Raw genomic sequence first — 23,448 nt, forward strand, 5'->3', positions numbered from 1 at the left:
TTCCAGTTTATTTGAACTAGCATATTTTAATACTTTTAATAAATTGAATGCATTGTATAAATGCTGTTAAATTTGTTCTTTACATAGATAAGTGTAAGGTTCAATTTTATAAACTAAGATGCTTTCAGGAAACTTATCCAATATATATAGACTTCAATAAACTTCAAAGAGGTTTGGAAAAAATGTTCTTTAAAACCACCAGAAACAACAATTTTTAAACAATGAGAAATAGCTGAATAAAGAGAATGCTGTGATCAGTTATGATTTTTCAAATAAATGCATCCAGTATCCTGAAAAGATAATGTCAGAAATGGATCAAAGCTGTAAAAATTGCACCCATAAGTTCAAACCAAATGCTCTGTTTGAAAATATTTTTGACCTCTTTATGCCATTCCCATATGGATCCTGTCTACCATCACCACTTCCCTAAACATTTATAAAAATTTATTACTTAAGATGTGTATCAGGATTGGATTATCAACATACTAACAAACAGAAAACATGTATAGTTGTACTCAATATAATGCAAGTGAATGAGGCACAGTGTGAAGAATGGTGGCAAGTGATATAATGAGTTCTGGAGAGAACTCTTTGTAGGGAAAGCTTGTGAAAGAGGGAGAAACTGTAAGCTCTGAGAATGTATTTGACAATCAGGGGAGGTTATTAAGCCTGTCTTTTAATATGGTTTGGGGGGCGGGGAAGTGCCCTGCTTTCAAATGAACGAGAAGAAATATCCTTAAGGAGAGATGAGTTTCATTTGAAACTGAGAAGTGAACAATACATTCACAGAAGAAATGACATAGAGGGGTGTGGGAGAGTATTATAAGAGGGAAAATATGGGAAATTATAACACCAGCAGTTTAGGAGAGATCACATGATCAGAGGCATACAACTTTGGAGGGAAAAAGTTAGAATAAAAAGGATAATTGACAGGGTGATTTTACTCCAACCACCACTAGGAGGATAATGGACACTTGGGCCCTTCATGATACAATCTGTGATCTAAAATAAAGTGATCTCCCGTGAAATAATATCCCTTTACTTCTTTTTCTTTAGGAATTGGAAACAGAAGCTAACAGAGTATGATTCTCTTTTTTCATTGGGTGAGGGGGGAAGAGGTGACAGCTTAAGGATGGAAGAAACCAGATGATTAATTCAATACCAAAAGTAACAATGAGTGAGTGAGGATGCGGTCCTAAGAGTGTTATCAAATTGGAAGCAGCCTAGAATATCGGATACTGAGTCTAACAGTGGTCAAAATGGTGTATGGGAGCTTTGAGAAATCTTTAGAAAAATTCTGATATCTAGCAAAACCTGGAAAATGATGGAAAGCCTTCTAGAATATCACAAACAATAAAGAAAACCACAACTAATCAGATGCAAAATTTCCTAAATTTCTAATTTATAAAATATTTGCATTTTAGATTCATAAAAACAGGTAATTAAGTACTGTAGTAAAATAAAATTTACTTGGACTGGTGCTATTTTGACATGGCACATTTGATTTTTCTAAACAGATATAACTAATTTTGCATACAGATGTTAACATATTTTCTCTTACATTTTTTTTTCTCTTCCAGTTACCCTTCCTTAGAAGTTCATCCCATTTTCCTTTCTCTATTGGCATCATCCCTTAACGACTCCAGGAAATCTTCACGTGTATATGGCTCAAAAAAAGTCAGCCGGGCACCAAACATTAACCAAAGACTAAACAAGAGTCTAAATAGTCTAAATAAACCAGAGTGTTATGAAAACTTCCCAGCACTAGTCAGTGCAAGCTGATGGAGTGTGTGTGCCCTGCTCTAGGACCTGGAATTGAACCAGGTCATCATCTTACCCTCACTCTCTTTTCCTTATGAATTCTGTTTAAGGGGCATTTTTTCTTCTTTCCTGAGAGAAGAAGTTAGACAGAACCACCCTGGGCTCTCTCACTGAACTTCTCCATTCTTAGAAGCACCATCTGGAGTTTCAGCCTTTTTCTCCCTGAAAGAATGGGGTTTCTTTTACAGTATGATCTTTCTCACATCAGGCTTCCCTTTTGGTTCAGTGGTAAAGACTCTGTCTGCCAGTGCAGGAGACAGGGATTACATCCCTGGGTCATGAAGATCTGCTGGAGGAGGGCATGGCAACCCACTCCAGTATATTTGCCTGGAAAATCCCATGGACAAAAGAGTCTGGCAGGCTACGGTTCATGGGGTCGCAAAGAGTCAGACATGAGTGAGCTACTAAACAACTTCTTCACATCAGAGAGAGTTCTGTGCAATATGTATTGCACTGCGAAAGTCTTGACAGTAAATCCCAACATTTTCTATTAGATTTTCCTTCCTCCCTGTACAGTCTCCTTGTACAAGACAAAGGATGACTGCAAAACAAAGAGGAAAGTTTACAGATATTTCCTGAATAAAATAAAATATATTCAAGGCAATCTAAAATGCCAAGCCATTTAAGAATTACTTTTACAAGTACATGGCTACTAAATTAACATTATACTATACACAGTTTTAACTGCTTATTTTCTCTGTAGATACATATTTACTAATTCAAAATATATGAACATTTAAAAATTGCATTATACATGATCATATCACCTGAAGTCTATAGATGTTTTTGTAATTAGTGACAATTAGATTTATGTTTATATATTTTAAAATTGCTAGATTAAAAACAAATTGTATCTCACTGTTTACAAGCAGAAAGTCATCATTAGTTAGGGTGACTTTAATATAAAAATAAATATAAAATTAAACAGCAGTAACAGGCACAGAAATAATATATACTTTTGCTTTTCTTTCCAGTTTCATGAGTAATTGGTTTTGTCTCTGAAAGAAAACTAGATATTTCTGAAGCCCCAGGGTTATGATTTACAAAAGTAAGCAAGAATGAGAGAGCACCAATAAAACGTGCATATGTTTTTCAGTGAAAATATAAGAATAAGTATATTTCTTTAAAATAATTATAAACTGTTTAATATTGATATATAATATTTATATATATTTATATAAATATATATTATATTTATATGATATCAATCATATATATTTTATATTGTATATTTTGTTTCAAAATGAATTCCCCAAATCTCAGCATACTGGCACTAAAGTGGGCTGGGATTGTACAATACAGTTTGCAAGGTTAAGAGAGATTACAGAAGTAGTGCTATTCCCAATTTCCTAATCATGCATTAATTTTACTTATTCTCATGTGATCACACAAAGCCCTGACCATGCAACACACCAACTAATGTGTTTAATATCTATTCTAAAGGAAAACAGAGTCAATTATATATATTTTCTAGTAATTAATACTGTAGTTATACATACGTCTTACCCTTTTTTATAAAATTTTTACTCTATTTTACTTTACAATACTGTATTGGTTTTGCCATACATTGACATGAATCCACCATGGGTGTACATGAGTTCCCAATCATGAACCCCCCTCCCAACTCCCACCCCATATCATCTTTCTGGATTATCCTCCTGCACCAACCCCAAGCATCCTATATCCTGTATCGAACATAGACTGGCGATTCATTTCTTACATGATAGTATACATGTTTCAATGCCATTCTCCCTTTTAACTCTGTATTTCACTTTCCTCTTAGACCCTACCAGTCAGCATTCTTTTGTCCTCCACTATTTCAGTGAAATTTCCCTCCCTCACTCTCTTATGTAGGAACATCGTCTATTCCATTATCTATTTCACTATGGCTTTTTGTTTTTTGAGAATTGACTCAATCTGACAGTGAAGTGGACAAAATTTAAATGTGGATTTCTATGAATTTTGACAAATGCATACATTCAGTTAGCACACGTAACCCAATCCAACCGAACACAACCAGGTAATGGAAATTTCTATCACCATAGAAAATCTTATTATACTTCTAAAGCCTTCTGATTACTTTCTCACTAATTTAGTATTTTCCCACTTAAGAACATCATATCAATAAAATAATAGACTATGTGCTGTTTTTGTACTTTTACAACTCAGTATGATTTTGAGATTCACTGGTATATTTTTTTAACATATCAATGATTCTTTTTCATTGTTCAATGCTGCTACTGCTAAGTCGCTTCAGTTGTGTCCGACTCTGTGCGACCCCATAGATGGCAGCCCACCAGGCTCCGCCGTCCCTGGGATTCTCCAGGCAAGAATGCTGGAGTGGGTTGCCATTTCCTTATCCAATGCATGAAAGTGGAAAGTGAAAATTGAAAGTGAAATCACTCAGTCGTGTCCGACTCTTCACGAGCCCATGGACTGCACCCTACCAGGCTCCTCCGTCCATGGGATTTTCCAGGCAAGAGTACTGGAGTGGGTTGCCATTGCCTTCTTTATATTTTTAAAGATGTGGAACTATCTATTATAACAGCCATTTGAATTACTTCTAATTTTTTGTTGATATGAATAAGTTCCTATGAAACATTCTTACATAGGCTTTTGTAGGTATATATTTTTATTTCCCTTGAGAAGTACCTAAGAGTGGAATTACTAGGCCAGAGGGGAGATGAATGCTCACTTTTATAATAAACTACCAAACAGTTCTCCAAAGCAATAACATGATTTTACATTTCCATAGAAAATATAGGAGAATTCATGTTGCTCTTTATCTTTGCCAGAATTGAATGATTTTGATATTTTTAATGAAAACTATTCTACTGTGGATGAAGTGATGTCACTATACTATACTTTGCATTTTCCAAATAACTAATGTGGTTGAGCACTCTTTTTTTTCTGTTAACTGGTTTTTCATGTATCTTCTTTAGTAAAGCATTTTTTAAATTATATCTTTAATTTTCTATTGAATTGTTGGATTTTTTTGTATTGAGCTATAAGAATTTTGTGTATATTCAGATATAAACTCTTTGTCATATAGAAACTCTTCATCAAATATGTGTATTATTAATCTCTCTGTCTGTGGTTTGCACATTCTTAACAGTGTTTTTAAGTGACTGGAAGTTATGAGTTTTGATGAAGTTCATTAATTTTTTTTTCATGGTTAGTGTTTCTGATGTGTTCTGGAACCTTGTTAAAGTTGCAAAGATATTCTTTGTTTTCTTATATAAGCTTTATATGTTTTTAGATTTATGTATAAAAAATCATTTTTTTTTTCATGTCTATGGCTATCTGTTGTTCAAGCAACATTTTCTGAGATTTTTTTCTCCAGTGAATTTCTTTGGTACCTATTTCTGAACTATTCACCCATCCATTTCGTTTAAAACTCCAATACCAATAAACATTCTTGATAACTGTAATTTTCTAAGTGTTCAAACAGGTATTGTAAACCTTGCAACTGTGACGTTCATTTAAATGTATACACAAAATGTGTGCATTCACTGTATATAAACTGTGTAATAATGATTTTAAAAGTTACCAACTATAATTGTGATTTGTCTTATTTTCCTCTTTACTGCTAGCAGTTTTGATTGTGTCTTTTTGGAAACTCTAAGTATATTCACAGTTAAGTTCCTGTTTTATTGATGAATAAACCTATATCATTATGTAATGTTCTTTATCTTTTGTTTTTATGCTGTTTTTGATGATTATTACTTCGTGTTATACCTTTTTTTCTCTTACATTCTATTACATCTATCACTTTTTCTTAGCATTATTTTATTTGCAGTTTGTTTCTGTGGACAGTACTTGATTGGGGCTTGCTTTTTTTTTTTTTTTTCTATCTTTGTGACACTTTTAGCCTTTCGAGTATCTAGTCCATTTATAAACTTTTAAGCTCTTTGAGATAACTGTAAATTTCCATATGGTTATAAGAAATATTAACCATATGGAAATTGGTAAATCTTTATTAATTATAATAAAGAAAGATTACACACTTCACCTAATTTTCCCCAAGAAAACTTGTATAACTATATCACTACCAGGAAATGAATATTAATAAAATCCACTGACTTCAGCCATATATCATGTTTTCATACATTTATTTGTATGTGTGTGTTTTTGAGTTTGTTACTTAGTTCTGTGCAACTCTATCACATGTTGAGATTCATGTGACTACTAACATAGTCAATATACAGGACAATTACAGCAGAAATATCACTTATGCTATTGCCTTAATACCACAGCCTCTCCTTCTCTACCTCTGTAATACCTGGCAACCAATAATGTTTTCCATCTCTATACTTTTGCCACTTTAAGAATTTTATTTATATCAGTTCAGTTCAGTCGCTCAGTCGTGTCTGACTCTTTGTGACCCCATGGACCACAGCACGCCAGGCCTCCCTGTCCATCACCATCTCCCAGAGTTCACTCAGACTCACGTCCATCGAGTCCGTGATGCCATCCAGCCATCTCATCCTGGGTCGTCCCCTTCTCCTCCTGCCCTCAATCCCTCCCAGCATCACAGTCTTTTCCAATGAGTCAACTCCTCGCATCAGGTGGCCAAAGTACTGGAGTTTCAGCTTTAGCATCATTCCTTCTAAAGAAATCCCAGGGTTGATCTCCTTCAGAATGGACTGGTTGGATCTCCTTGCAGTCCAAGGGACTCTCAAGAGTCTTGTCCAACACCACAGTTCAAAAGCATCAATTCTTTGGCACTCAGTCTTCTTCACAGTCCAACTCTCACATCCATACATGACCACAGGAAAAGCCATAGCCTTGACTAGATGGACCTTAGTCGGCAAAGTAATGTCTCTGCTTTTGTGAGCTCTGACATTTTCACTCAGCATAATACTCTTGAGAACCATCCAAGTTTTTGAAATCATCATCATTGTGGTTCACTGAGTTTCCTCCATTTTCTGAATTACTATTTTTCATAATATTTAGAAAGGTTTAGTCACTTTTTGATTAAATAGTGTAACACCTTGTTCTGAATTGCTTCTCCCTCTGGGACTGTAATTAAACTCCTGTACATTAAATATTATAATATCACAGACACTGCAGATTTCTTTTTGGTATCTGCTTATTTTCTCTGCACTTCATAATGGAGCAGCAGAGGAATAGGAAAAATTAAAGTAATTGTATCATTATTTAGAAACTTAGTAGACATCACCTAAACTGATTGGGGAGTACGCACGTTTGATTTGTAAAAATAAAAATATCCTTAGTAATCATGAAAAAATTATATATGAAAGAATCATGAAGGGTGGATCACAAGTGAAATATTAATAAAAAGCCTATAAAAGTATAAACTAAAATGATATGAGATGAATAAACATATCTGTCTTATTAAATATGGCAAATTCAGATATTAAAAGAGAAGTATATAGTGTATTATTTTTAATAAGCAGAGGTATATAAATGCTAAAAATAGGTACTAAGCCCAAGTGCCTCTGTCTTTTTCAACTAAGTTTTAAGTAAATATTTAACTAAATTATAAGTAGGTATCTATTAACCAATCACTCTTAATATTGTAGCTCCAAGTTTTACATTGTTTCTACTCTAGTATTGGGAGTATAGATTTATGTTTATATTACTATCACTCTAAATTGTGTTGGAAGGATTTCCTAAAATAACTGATATGAAAAGATCATTAAATTATTAAATCCTGTACCAAAATTATGTGGTGGTTTTCAATAATACAGTTATATATTTTTCTCATTCTTATTTATATATATATGCATAATCTAAATGAAAGAATAGGTAAATTCTACAAATTTAATCAGATATTATAGTGGATAACTGGGAAAAGATGCAGCACATTTAGCACTGGCAAGTTTTAAAAATAAGAGTAGAAAAAGTCCAACTCAATTGCATGCTTTGACCTCTGCTTTTATAGTTAGCAGTTATAGGACTATATTCTTGAATAAGGATTTTTTTTTAAGAACACAATTTCCTTTACTAAAGAATACTTCTCTGAACAGTATTCAACAAAAATTGTGACTGATCTAATTAAAACTATAATAATCCAGTCACACTTCTCATATAGTGTCCCTTATTAGCCTTTTGGGGAGTTTCCTTTGCAGTATAGCAAGCTGCGGCCAGGTCTGGGTTAAGGAAAATTGGATTCATTGTGGCAGTGATGACAAATTATCTTCTGCAAGAATAGTTTAACACAATGGGTCAAAAGGGAAGAAACTAAACAAAAGAAATGAATGACATGAGAATGAATAAAGAATAAAATTGCATATTAAAAAAAACAAAGCAATAGAAGAAATTATAAAAACTGAATAAAAAGGTAATGCAAAACTGTAGGCATAATGAGTTTTCCTTGTCATTAGAGGTTATTACATTCTCACTTCTTTTATGATCATATGTGGCATATCCTAGTTTTTAAGGGCCTTCAACACATTTAGCAAAAGCAATACATTCAAAATTACAGGAAACTCTTAGCTTTGAAATAATGGCTAGCAGGCAATAACGAACCACTAATTTTTTTGGCAAAAGTTGGTAGCAGTTAGTATGGGTTAAAAGTTCAGTCTGACCCAGCATTTGATTTACTCAAAGTTAAACTTTATTAAGTAATATATAAGCACTTTTCTTATCTCACTCTATTTTTCCAATATCAAAAATTGGAAAGGGACTTTAATACTTTTTGACATTTCTGTGTTATTCACACACTAATGATTTTGTTAAATCCAGCTTAGGATAAAATCATCCCAGGCATATTTAATATGAAATGGATTTCAACTGATATTTGGATTCGGTGCAAAGTAATATTATAGTATTAGGTAGAATTGTTTAAATGATTAATTTAATAAATTGTGTATTGTCTTTATGATGACTTATAAAATGAGTACGTTCAATACTGTGGATTTTACTGCAAAAATGTCTCTAGATCTTTTAAAACTTCATTTGACTTTTGTAAAAATTCATTGTAATATATAGAGTACAGGTTTCTCTGGTGGTTCAGACAGTGAAGAATCTGCCTGCAACACAGGAGACCTGGTTTCAATCCCTGGGTTGGGGAGATCCCCTGGAGAAAGGCATGGCAGCCCACTCCAGTAGTCTTGCCTGGAGAATCCCCATAGACACAGGTGTCTGGCAGGCTACAGTTCATGGGGTCACAAAGAGCAGGACAGGACTAAGTGACTAAGCACAGTACATGGAGAATAGGTGCCATGAAATCTACAGTAGACATTAGGAAATTAAATATTTGAGAAAGTGAAACAAATTTATGGTATGCTCTAACTACTTAATAATTTGGTAAGGACTTAAGGTTAGCTTTTATAAATAAATTTTCTGTGCCTTTGGAGACTATATGAAATATATATGTTAATATGTGATATATGTATTCAATAATATAGACTATAGAACACATTAAATAAGATTTACACATGTGCTCTTCTACATAAGCATTAAATTTTTAGAAAAAAATCCAAAACTGACATCTTTGTTTAATATTACTTTAAACTAAATGTAATAGGCCAAGATGGTCAAATGGAATTGGTCAAGATGTGTACCTTGGTAAACTCAGCAAAAGGCCCTTACACTATGATGTCTCTTATATTTTTGTAAATATAAATTTATTTATTTTAATTGGAGGTTAATTATTTTACAGTATTGTATTGGTTTTGCCATATATCAACATGAATCTGCCACAAGTATACACGTGTTCCCCATCCTGAACCCCCCCTCTTCTCTCCCCAAACCAATAATATTTGCTAATGGCAATTTGATTATTTTTCCAACAAATACCACCATGAGCACTACATTGAAGAATTAATATAAAGAGGCACAAAGATGAAAAGGACATATGGCATGAATGAGTTTTCAAATGAGTGAGAAAGACCAGCTGTGTATATATATGTACCTAAAATTCAAGGTATACCCATATGTACCTAATGTTCACTGTATGTTATGAGAAAAATAAAATACCTATATAAATTGTGAAAACTATTATAATAAAAGGTTTATAAAATATGTCGATTTTGTATGTGCCTTAGGAGAATGGATGTATATTGAGTATGTAAAAAAAAATAGGGAAAGAATTTGTGTCTGAGAAAGTAGTACAGACAGGAAACAAGAAATAGAAAAGACTAAAAATTTGGGGTCATGTATAGAGAAGATTCTGGAACAGAGTCCTATTCAAAACAATAGGAGATAGTGTTGGAGAGTTGGAGATAGATTGTGGATGGAATTAAATGAATAATAAATGTTTTGTTATTCATACTTTGAAGATTTTAGGTAAGGGAACTGAATGATATCAGCTTTTGCTCTGAAAGGTGGATATAGCTATTTTAATTTAATAAATTGGAAATGAGACGGACTTTATATAGAATTCACATAGGGACAATAGGACAGATGAGAGTCAATGTCAACCTAAATTGGGTTGGAATTAGAGGTGATGAGAATGTTGGAAGAAATATGATTTCTTGTGGGGGATAAATAAGAATTAGCAGGTAATCTGAGTGGCAAGAAACATCAAAAAAATAAATCAATAATACATACAAGTTTATATTTAAACCTGAGTGGTCGTATTTTCAAAGAACTCACAAAGGGACAATACTGAATAGCAAGCACCTTCTGATTCTTTACTACATGGCAGTCACTAGCCTAAATACCTCACGCACATTATTTCATTTTCAGTTCAGTTCAGTTCAGTCGCTCACATTGCCTGACTCTTTGCGACCCCATGAATCACAGCACGCCAGGCCTCCCTGTCCATCACCAACTCCCGGAGTTCACTCAAACTCACGTCCATCGAGTCGGTGATGCCATCCAGCCATCTCATCTTCTGTTGTCCCCTTTTCCTCCTCTCCCCAATCCCTCCCAGCATCATTTAGCCCTTAAAAAAACTCCAAAACTTGTGATGAACACATGATTTTTTTGAGAAATTTTTAAACATTTTTGGAAACTTGCCAAAAATTAAATAGAAACTTGCCCAATAATTGTATATTATCAGGACTGGGATTAAACATAAAGAGTAAGACTCCAAAGATCATACCTATCCTGATTTTTATATAGAAGAGGCATAACATGCTTAAGGAGGAGGAGGACATACAACTAGGATATGGGGAGCCCAGGAGTAGATCTTAGAAATAATAAAATGCATTGTGAATTTGAGAAATAAAACACACTTTGTATGGCCTAAGAGTGGAATGCCAGATGAACTATGACAAGTAATGGTGTAAATAAAGACAGATAATTTAAATATTTTTACGGGCTGCCCTGTGGCTCAGTGGTAGAGAATCTGCCTGCCAGTGCAGAAGATGCGGGTTCAATCCCTGGGTCAGGAAGATCCCCTGAAGAAGGAAATGGAAACCCACTCCATTATTGTCTGGAAAGTCCCATGGACAGAGGAGCCTGTCAGGCTGCAGTTCATGAAGTCTCAAAGAGTTAGATACAATTTAGTGAATGCAATGCCAATGTCAATGCAAGACATGGCAAGGAAATTGGGCTAAAAGCAATAATAAGTTCTTTGTAAGTGTTAAGTAGGGAAGTAATATGATTAAATTTGGGATTTAAAAAAAACACTGGCTGAAGTTAGGTAAACAGGTTGGGAAGAAGGAACAAGAAAGAAGGAAGGTAAGCATAAAGTTGTGTTCCTTTTCTTGTTATTCAATCAGAAGTTGCATAGGCCATGGAAAATATAGCAATCTTAGATTCCTAGAAACAGGACCAGCAGGACTTGGGCATGAACTGAATGCAGATAAGAGCAGAGGCAGTATGGAGAACAGATTTTATGCTCAGGATTCAGGATTGGGGGAGGTGATGTGACTAATGAGGTGCTCAGGATCCTGCATATTGACAGAAACATGGCACAGAAAGGAATCCCTTGGAGACAATAATGCTAAGTTTTGCTCCAGGCATGTTCATTTAAGATGCTGGTAGGACATTGCGTAGACATTTAGAATTGAAAGAAAAAAAGAAAGGTCTTTGTATGTAGGTTTAAGTATTATAGTGGATTTTCCCCCCAAATTCTTTCCATGGGATTCAGATAGTACCTACGAGGTTTATGAAGTGGATACGTGTCATACGGCATTCTATTCAGCTCTTGCCACCTAGAACCTTTGCCAGGATGGGTGTATGGCCCAAGCCACCCCTTCTAAACACACTGCACACATGCAGAGGTTTTTACTGGGACTTCAAAGTTACACAGTGCAAACCTGGTGGTGCTAGTGGCCTTATATTTTAGTGCCTTGCTAAATACTTTATGACAATGAAACACAGAGCAGAACCTATGGAAGAGACCTTTGACAGAATCACAGAACAACTGAATCCAACATGGGCTGAATCCACAGGCACCACGAGTCTCCTCAATTCTGTGAGCCAATTATTTTCTTTTACATTTAAGCTCATTTGAATTGTATTACCGTGACACACACCTAACACAGTACTGAAAAATGCAGAAATCATTCACATGAGATTATACTTAGAAACCACATAATCTTCAAAGAAAGGGAGAGTTTTACCTTTGATAAAGATATCAGAGGAATCAATAAAATTGTGAAGTACTAAAACAGTACTGAGAAAAGAGCCTTAGTTGATGACAATTTCAAACTGCAAAGATATATGATACAATTTATTAGAAAATGGGGTTGTAACCTTTTATTTTTAAAAGGAAAACACTATCTTAAGAAATTTGTTTGGTAAGTAGACATAGAATTAGCTATGTAGATCAAAAAAAAAAAAAAAAAAGAACCGCCAAAGGAAGGTTGTTTTTTTTTTTTAATACAGAAAAAAATTCCATTGTGGAGGGAGATAATTAGGATGCCATGTAGAAAATAAATGATAGCAACCTCTATAGCTAGATAGGAAATATGAGTTCAAAAGTAGATGTGATATATTTATTAATAATTTTAAAAGAGCATATTGTAAATTGTTTATCAGCTCATTTAAAGAGGCTGGTGATCTATTTGCATCCCACATCATACCTTTTCATAGCAACGCTATAAGACTCAAACACTTGTTGATTTACCATAACAAATTGCAATTATAGCAAACAATTTTGTAATGGTTCCTTTTAAAGCAATGAATGAGGTTAGATGTCATCTGCAAAGTAAAATTTGTGTTTGTAGAAGATAGGCATTATCATTGCTTCTATCAAATTAATATATATTCTCATTAAATCATTCTTATTTCTCACAATTATCTAAAATAATTTATATGAAAGCTAACAAAGGTAAAATAAAATGATTTAACTAGGAGAAATTATTTTTTTAAGTTTCCTTTATTATCTTGATTAACATAGATAGTTAAGTGTCATGATGATAAAATGATTTAGTTCAAAAATTAAATTTTTCTTAAACTATAAAAACTGACAAGAATTCATGACCTTCACCTGTCAGTTTCTTCCTGTGTAATCCAAAATTTACCTTTGTCTTATTTCTCTATTTTATTTTACATTTAGACTTTCTGTAGTTCAGGACTTTGCTGCCTAATGAGATTTATCAGTGCTTCTGGATTTTACACATCCAAGATATCCAGATTGTTCTTTTATTCATAGCCATCTGGTCAAATGATTATAACCATTTCTTTCCAATGTAGATTCCACAGTGGGATTTACCCTTACCTCTGAGTGTCATTAATATAATGCACATGATAGGAAAAGCATCTGCAGTTTAAATAGCGATGAAATGTCATAGTAAAAAGTAAACCAAATAATTAATTTTTAATATTGCCAAAATTTCTATGTTAGTTTACCTATTTGGTCAAAACATTTTTATAACTTCTATCAGGATTGACAGTTATTTTGGTAATTGACATATACATGCAACATCTAGAGGGTGAGCGGAGTTGAGAACAATATTATATAGGAGAAAGAAAAAAATCCAAGAGATTATAAAACTGAATAAAGATGGAATTAGTGGAGTTGTCTTACCCCAATAGCCATATACTCTTTCTTTAATTTGAGGTAGTCTTTAATGTTGGTTCAATTAAGTTTTATTCTAACTCAAATTCTTAGATGCACATTGCTGAAAAACAAACTCCTACTGTGAACATCACCTATCATGTTTCAAAGAAACAGTGTGCTTTTGTTTCCTTTTTAACCTAAAGTGCTTTACATGTTTGTCAGTTGTCATTAAAATGGTGCAGGACCTTATGATCCCTTCCACCATGTCCTCAGCCTGCCTTTCACTGCTGCAAAACCTTCAGCCAAGTTTAATTAGAAAAGTGAGAAGATACAAAAGCAAAGCAAAGCAGTAAAACAGAACAAAACAATAAAAGTTTAGTCAGTAAACAAAGTCAGGGACCTTTAGTTCCTTCTCAAAAGCTATAGATAATATTCTGAGCTATATCCCATGAACTGTCTTATTGGTTCTGAAATGTGCACCAGGTGGAAGAAGTTAACTACATAATCAGAAAACTGTAGCCATGACTTAAGCTGAGACAATTCCGAGAACTGGCCTCAAGAAAATGGGAACAAACCAATCCAGAAAAATGACACTGATCAAACCATTGCATGACCAGTTTCAAGATGACCATCAGAGCTGACTGTGCTGATTCTGAATTTAACCTCCTCCTTTATCTATAAAAGCTCTTCCTATAGTTAGAGGAGTTGACCATTGGACCAGAGTTCACCCCACCACTCTCCACTTTGCAAGCACCCAAAATAAACCAAACTTTGCTTTCTACCAATTGCCTCTTTATTTGCTTTTGTAAGCAAACACTTTCAGTAACATCATCAGTATGTTAAAATCAAAAACAAATGGAGACCAGCCTTGAAAACCCCAAGCAGACTAAACCAGTTTAATCATACAAGCAAAGCTTAATTTATCGTATTTTGTTAGACTAACTTTACCTGTGCCATATCTTGCTTATGCCTCTGGAAATCACAAGTAAAACTTTAACTGTTTCCCAAAATTAATATGAGGTAACTATTAACCAATTTCCTATTTTTTAAGAAAAGTCTAATATTATAACCAATCACTGGTTTTAAAAAAAAGTCCCTCTCTTCTTACTATATAAGCTGCTTCATAACAAGATAACCCTGAGCCTCATTTCAGGTTTGGTTGAGCACTCCTGGGTCTCAAACTTATTTTTTGTTGGCATATGTACAATAAACTTTTACAAATAATTACTACTTCGGTGCATTAGTTTTAATTCTGTTATTTCTGAACTTTTAACAGATATAAAACACACATGCATGACACTTACCTGAATTTTTGTGAATATACAACAAATAGATGTGAAGTCCAGTATTTGACTCCTTCTGAACAGAACTCTCTTCGGGCTGGTCATCGTGGCTTTGACTTTCAGGCCATCAGCACTGGAGAAAGGTGAGGCGTTCCCTAACCAGCTCCCCATACTTGTGTTTTCCCACAAGTGTGATGCCTGAGGAATCCAGGTGCCATCATCCTGGGTCCCGGCGTTACCCTTAGCCTGCCTGTTTATAAACTCCACTCAGGCTTAATTATCTCACCTGTCTGACATTACATTCAGCTGAGTGATCACTTCTATAACACTCTTAATCTTTCAAAAGTGATAATTTTATGTGTTATGTATGAACATTAATTTTCAATTTTATTTATATTCTGGGTAAAAATATAATACATTATTTGGGGAGCTATTTTCAAATTTATAGAACAATTTGATGATGTAGCCTATGTATCCTACATATAGTATATATACTTTTGAAAATGTATGAGGCATTCATGCACTTAAATTTTGGAATGAAGTACCACGCTCTTGGTGTCAAGCATTTCTGCAACTGCATACTAGGTTTCTAACAATATTCAGCAATTTCTCCTGACAAAGTGAAGTGGAATTATAAGTGATAACCTGTGAAACTTTTTTGATATACATAACTGCTAGGGATATTTTAGGTTAAAAGGCTTAGTTTTTCCCCAGGCAGCAGTATTTTCTCTTTATACATCATTTTTCTCTTACCTGTTTATTCTGAGTTTTTTTCTTTGTCTTATTCAGCCTTGGAAGACTCCACAAAAATCAAGTGTTGTTGAGAAATTTAATGAATAAAATCATCAGTAGTCTGCTTCTACCCTGAGTACCCATTCTTTGCTTGTTTATTGTCATCGTCAGAGCTCAGTCATGTCTGACTCTTTTCAACCCCATGGACTATAGCCTTTCAGGCGTCTCTGTCCATGGAAATTTCATGGCAAGAATACTGGAGCAGGTGGCCATTTTCCTACTCCAGGGGATCTTCCTCACCCAAGGATCAAACCTGTGTCTCTTGCATCTCCTGCATTGGCAGGTATATTCTTTACCTCTGAGCCACCTGGGAAGCCCAGCTGGGTTATTAGAGTTGCTATAAAAACTTATTTGCTTATTTGTGGGTGAGTGTTCACTTTGGGTTTTTTGTAAAGGGACACTAAGAAATGATCAAAGCAATCTTGTTCAATTTAAGAAAATTAGAAAAAACTTCTCAATATTTTAGTCATTTATCTTCCTAAATACTGTCGTGTACTTCCTTTTATCCACACAAATGTCTAATTAATCAAATATAGTTTCATGGTAATTGTGTGTTTCCACATTTCACCATTTTTCACTTAATAATCTATCTTTCCATTAGCATTATTAAGATTAAGTGGTTGTGTGCCCGCATGCTAAGTTGCTTCAGTTGTGTCTGACTCTTTGTGACCCCATGGACTGTAGCCCTCCAGGCTTCTCTGTCCATGGGATTCTCCAGGCAAGAATACTGGAGTGGATTGCTATGCCACCTCCAGGAAATCTTCCTGACCCAAGGATCGAATCCATGTCTCCAGTAGCTCCTGCTTTGCAGGTGGATTCTTTACCATTGAGCCAGAGGGGAGCCCCTAAATTAAGTGGTTAATTGTCAGATATTTAGCTATCTGTCTCTCTCACTTTTATTGATCAGCAGCCTCACAGTTTTACATAGATATCTATAAATATTACATGAAAGTTTCAAAATACATAAAGATTTAAAAATCAATCTATTTTATCATTTTAAAACTGGGTTAATTCTTACAGTATTTTTTATAAAATATAACTGCCTAAATCTAAATATATATGAGATGTTTTCCTTCTTTTTACACTTGACGAAAATACAGTCAAGTGCATTGGATCATTCAAGACTCACTTGAATAAATTTTTTAAATATCATATGTGTGCATATGTTTATTTGATCAATTCATCATTATAATAGGCTTTATCAATTATCCACAAGTGTAACCTAGGGATAAAGTAGAGAGGAGATTATGAGAAAAATGCTTCTAAAAATAAAATACAGCTTCTATAAATAATAATATATTGAAACAATAACACATTAAATAATATTTTAATGCCATTATTCTGAGTTATTTTCATAAGTAGATATATATTCTACATGTATAAAACTTTTTCTAAATTTATAACCATATATATAATGCATAAATAACTTGCATTCTTATTTTGGAAATTATAACTGTATCACAAGTATTTCTGCTTCTAAGAGAATTTTTATAGTTGTCATGGTATATATGTTTAATAAGCCATTTGTTGATATTATTTACTAAGTTTTTATAGTACTACCAAATGCTCTAATTTTTGTGAAAAAAATTGCTCAATATGCCAGCAAATTTGGAAAACTCAACAGTGGCCACTGGACTGGAAAACATCAGTTTTCACTCCAATCCCAAAGATAGGGAGTGCCAAAGAATGCTCAAACTACCACACAATTGCACTCATCTCACACACTAGTAAAGTAATGCTCAAAATTCTCCAAGCCAGGCTTCAACAGTACACAAATCATGAACTTCCAGATGTTCAAGCTGGATTTAGAAACAGCAGAGGAACCAGAGATCAAACTGCCAATGTCCACTGGATCATCAACAAAGCACGAGAGTTCCAGAAAACATCTACTTCTGCTTTATTGACTATGCCAAAACCTTTGACCATGTGGATCACAACAAACTGTGAAAAATTATTTTAAAAATGGGAATACCAGACCACTTGACCTTCCTCTTGAGAAACCTGTATGCAGGTCAGGAAGCAATAATTAGAACTGAACATAGAACAACAGACTGGTTCCAAATCCAGAAAGGAGTACTTCAAGACTGTATATTGTCACTATGCTTATTTAGCTTATATGCAGAGTACATCATGAGAAACGCTGGGCTGGAAGAAGCACAAGGTGGAATCAAGTTTTCCGGGAGAAACACCAATAACGTCAAAATATGCAGATGACACCACTGTTATGGCAGAAAGTGAAGAAGAACTAAAGAGCCTCTTGATCAAAGTGAAAGAGAAGAGTGAAAAAGTTGGCTTAAAACTCATCATTCAGAAAACGAAGATCATGGCATCTGGTCCCATCACTTCATGGCAAATAGATGGGGAAACAGTGACAGACTTTATTTTTGGGGGCTCCAAAATCACTGCAGATGGTGACTGCAGCCATGAAATTACAAGATGCTTGCTCCTTGGAAGAAAAGTTATGACCAACCTAGACAACATATTAAAAAACAGAGACATTACTTTGCCCAAAAAAGGTCCATCTAGTCAAAGCTATGGTTTTTCTCCCTTGGACTGCAAGGAGATCCAACCAGTTCATCCTAAAGGAAATCAGTCCTGAATATTCATTGAAAAGACTGATGCTGAAGCTGAATCTCCAATACCTTGAACACCTGATGCAAAGAACTGACTCATTTGAAAAGACCCTGATGCTGAGAAAGACTGAAGGTTGGAGGAAAATGAGATGACAGAGGATGATATGGTTGGATGACATCATCAACTCAATGGACATGAGTTTGAATAAACACCGGGAATTGGTGATGGACAGGGAGGCCTGGCATACTGTAGTCCATGGGGTCGCAAAGAGTCAGACATGACTGAGCAACTGAACTGAACTGTCTGAATAGAGGTAATTCTACACGTTTTTTTATGAGTATTAAGTATAATAATGGGTATAAATAGCACAATGTCATTTACACAATGGTTAACTAATAATATTATTTGAATTTCTCTATTGTTGACTAAAATTTTCATAGAAATTTGAAGACAAGATATTCTAATGTGATTTGTAGTAACTGAAAGTGAAAGTTGAACTAGGCTTTGAAATATTGAAATAATTTAGATAGGTTGTGATTAGGTATTGATGAAATTGCATTTACATTTTCATGTATTTTATGAATATATTATTGAAATCATATCAGAAAATTTATCTTCTCTTCTGAAACTGTTGAAGATTTAGCATAAACAGGCTGGTGAACTTAATAGATTTCCAACTTACAGCTGGCTTGATATATCCCTGCTCTTGAAAGAGAAGGAATAAAGAAGCATTTATATTTCTGAAATCAGGACTTTAGGAGACATAAAACAGAAAGCTGTTCTTAAAGAGGAAGAAATATTACATATTGCTAACAGAAAAATATTTAATATATGGTGTCTTACTTTCAGGATGCTGTAAAAAATTACCATAGCCTGAATGACTTGTAAACAATAGAAACGTATTTCTCACAGTTCTAGAAGCTGAGAAGTCCAAGAACAAGGCACAGCAGTTTCCATGGCTGGTGAGACCCATTTCCTGGTTTTTCTATGATTGCCTTCTTTCTGTGTCCTCACATGGTAGAAAGGGCAAGCTAGGTCTGTGTGGTGTTTGTTTGTTTGATTTTAATTGGGCTTCCCTGGTGGCAGACAATAAAGAATCTGCCTGCAATGTGAGAGACCCAAGCTCGATCCCTGGGTCAGGAAGATCCCCTGGAAAAGGGATTGGAAACCCTTCCAGTATTCTTGCCTGGAGAAGCCCATGGACAGAGGAACCTGGCAGGCTACAGTCACAAAGAGTTGGGATCATAGTCAGACACAACTGAGTGGTTAACACTTTCACTTTATTTTATAAAAAGTCAAGTTTTTCTTTTATTAAAGTTCTTTTTTTTTTAATTATAGAAGCTACACCCTCTAGACTTTCCAAAGGCCCTGTCTCTCAATACCATCATTTTGAGATATGAATTTTGGGGCTCACAAACATTGGTGCCCACAATTTTTTTTTAAAGAAAGGAACATGTGTCCACACACAGAGGAAAAGAGAGTTTCACATTTTAGAACAAATTCAAGAATGTAAGACCCAGAGTCATGAATAAGTGCAGAAGATGGAAAAGGAACTAAACAGTAAAACGCTTTCAATTCTAATGTGCGTGTAGTCTGCGTGTGTGCTGTCGCTTCAGTCATGTCCCACTCTATGTAACCCTATGGATGTGGCAGCCAGGCTCCTCTCTCTATAGGATTCTTCAGGCAAGAATACTGGTGTTGTCCCCATTTTCTCCTTCAGAGGATCTTCCTAACCCAGGGATTGAACCTGTCTCTTGTTTCCTGTATTGGCAGGCAGGTTCTTAACCACTAGCTCCACCTGGGAAGCCCATCAGAATCCTGAGAACCAAAAATAAAGACAAAATACATGTGCAAAGTGCACCAGCTTTGCAGTTTTACATATCTAGGTTCAATCAAGACTTTTATGTTAAACAGTGGTGTGTTGTTTGATCTTGTAGAAATTAATCCTTTAAATTTTTCATAACATTCATTACAACCTAACCAGACAAAGACAACAGTAATAAGCCTGTTGACTGACAACAATAAGCCTGTTGTCAGATGTATTGACTTGGTGTAGTGCGGGTGGAAATTCCAGAGGAATTTCTTTAAATTTGTGTGGATTCCTTGTGATTCTGGTAGAGCTATAAACGATGTAGTCCTGCTTTCCCAGTCAAAGCAGGGAGCACCTCATCCTGGCCAAATATTTAGTGTTCTTTTCAGAAATTTGAATGTCCTACATTAGAGAGCACTGCTTTCCTTTCTCTGTGCTACCTGGATATAAAGATCTCATAAACCTGGAGACTCAGTGGCCAACCTTGGATCACATGGAGAAAGAAGTTTTCAAAATGAAGACAGCACAAAAAAGATGAGTCAAAAAAACATAATCTATTTATGTTTATATGTTTAAAGGAGGCCTGGTCTCTTTATTTTGTAGCTATGAGAAACAATCTATTCTTTTCTTTTTTCCTTTTTTAAATGGTGATTTTCAAGAGACTGAAAATTATATAATGTTTTAATGAGGAAGATACATTTGAAGTGCACTTTTGAGAACAAATAATTTCCCAGAATGGGGTAAAGGACATCGACTGAGATATTTGTCCACTTCTATTGTAAAGATATAACTCTTATTTTTAATAACTTGGTAGAAGTCATTAAAACCTTCTAGTGCTCTTAAGTGTATGATAATGTGTTTTAATTTTCATTAGTATATTTGACACATCTTTCTTGTCACTGTGGGGACCCACACTTGAGTAACTCTCTTAAGTTAGCTCATATTATCAACCTAAAGGACTCTCTTAAGTTTTTGCATTATCAGACTTGGTGTTAGATCTAGAAAGAGAATTATATGTTCATATAATGTTTTGTTCATATATGTTTTGTTTCTGTCTTTTCAAGTATCAAGTTTCAGTCCTTACCTATTGTGGATTCATATTCAAAGCCATCATTGGATGGCTAGCGATGACTTCCATTTCTATATGCAGGTATAGTAAACTGATTTCTTGACTGTTAATAGTAAGCTGTTTGCCCTAATATAAATTCCATTATGTCTATTATTTCTCCTAAATTATGTGAGAGAGTATGTGCAACCAAGAGGTAAAATAAGAGAAAGTGAAAATAATCCTCAGTTTAAAATGAGAGAGCCTGAAACAGAAAGAAACTCGAGGTTTTAGCCAAAACTGAAAATCGCTTGTGACATTCTATCTTCCTTAAATCCCACATAAAGAATTAGTTATTATAAAATCTAGCTTTCTATCTGATATGTGGTCAAGACACTTGTGTTGAGAATCTCTAAGACAACTTTCAGTTTTGGAGATTTGCTAGAACTACTTAAAAAACTACTTTGGCTAATATTTATTACAGTGAATGAATACAAAGTGAAAGAAACAAAGGGAAAATCCATGTAGGTAAAACTTCAAGACTCTTCTTCCATGGAGACACAGGATATGCTCAATTCTTCCAGCAACAAATTGTGAAAATATTTTAAAAGTGTTTATTAAGGAAGCACATTTGAGACTTTTTATTGGTGGATGGTCATGTATCAAAATTCCAGATTCTCAAAAGGATACTGTTGTACTGCCTATGACATGTTTTTGTATAAATCATTTTGCACAACTTTCTATTCATCATTTATGGAAACTTACTGATAATCAGTCATAGTCCTAGATATCTATCAAAGATCAACAATGTTAGTAGTCCTTCTAAGGACAGTTTACTCAGGCCTGCTATGTTAACAGTTTTATGCATTGTTAGTCACTCAGTCATGTCCAACCCTTTGCAACCCCATGAACAGTAGCCTAGATGCCAGGCTCCTCTGTCTATGGAATTCTGCAGGCAAAAATACTGGAGTGGGTTGCCATTTCCTTCTCCAGGGAATCTTCCCAATTCAGGGATTGAACCCAGGTCTCCTATGTTGCAGGCAGATTCTTCACCATCTGAATCACCAGGGAAGCCCCTAACTGTTTTGCTTTTCTGATGAAAGATGCTGCAAACATATCAAAGTGTTAATACAGGAAATTAGAAAGAATGAATAATACAGTCTTGAATGCTAATATCCTTAATAATTCATAGTGTAAACACTAAAGAGAATTAATTGTTTTTGTAATGGATAAATAATGGAGCCCTCACAAAAACAGATTTTAAATTTGCATTAATCAGTATACCCCAGATTAGTAATAAGTTAAAATTGGACTTTTACACCAGTGATAATTAACCCTGGCTAGGTGTCCTCTCTAGTTATGAAACCCAAATATCAGTATTTTTTTTTAACTTCTCAGTTAATTATAATGTGCAGCCAATGATGAGAACTATGGTCATAAAGAGATTAAACAGATTTTAATAACTGGGATTCAGGAAGCAACATTGCTGAGGTTTGGGTTTTGGGCTAGTAAAAGCTTTTTTGGAATATTGTTCCCCTATGGGGCAATTTGCCTAAGAAATCTCATAAAAAATATTGCTGTATGGGTTCAAAAGCTTCTTAGAAGCCTTAATCACTTATTAACATCTTAGACATTTCTGTCTGTTCTTTGTAAGTGTTTTTAGAGGAATTAGTGAAGATATTTTCAAAGAAATGAATCTTCACCACAGGAACTAAGTGTCTTAGGGAGAGAGAAAAATTATAATCAATAAATTTGCAATTGGTGGAAAATGTAGGAGTCTAATCCCAATATGAATCCAATTATGTTAGCAATGTTCATTGATTGTTTACTTTGTTCAGGCATTAGGTGAGATATCTGTGATACTAGCATTAATTGACAACAATTCCTATCATTAATGTATTTAGGGCTTAGTGTGCTTATAAGCTAATTGGGTCATTGTCATCCTGATAGCCCACATTAAGACTCCACCTTCTTCCTTGTAGTAGTTTAATATGATTTTTATTTGACTTCCCTTCCAAAAGGCAATTGCTTAACATCTTATTCAGTTTTTCTCCTAATTGGATCAAAGTTCACTTTGTCTCCATTGTCAGTTTTGAGAAATGAAATTCTAAGTGCTGGCTGATGGATTTGATAAGGTAACCACTAATTCAATTTTGCAAATGATTATTCTGATTTTTAAAATATTTCTTAATTAATTAAATGGAAATCTGTGAGATCAAGGCTAATATTCATTCTAAATAACTTCCTAGTTGTTGAA

This window comes from Ovis canadensis, chromosome 9, assembly GCF_042477335.2.
Source record: "Ovis canadensis isolate MfBH-ARS-UI-01 breed Bighorn chromosome 9, ARS-UI_OviCan_v2, whole genome shotgun sequence".
NCBI lineage: Eukaryota > Metazoa > Chordata > Mammalia > Artiodactyla > Bovidae > Ovis > Ovis canadensis.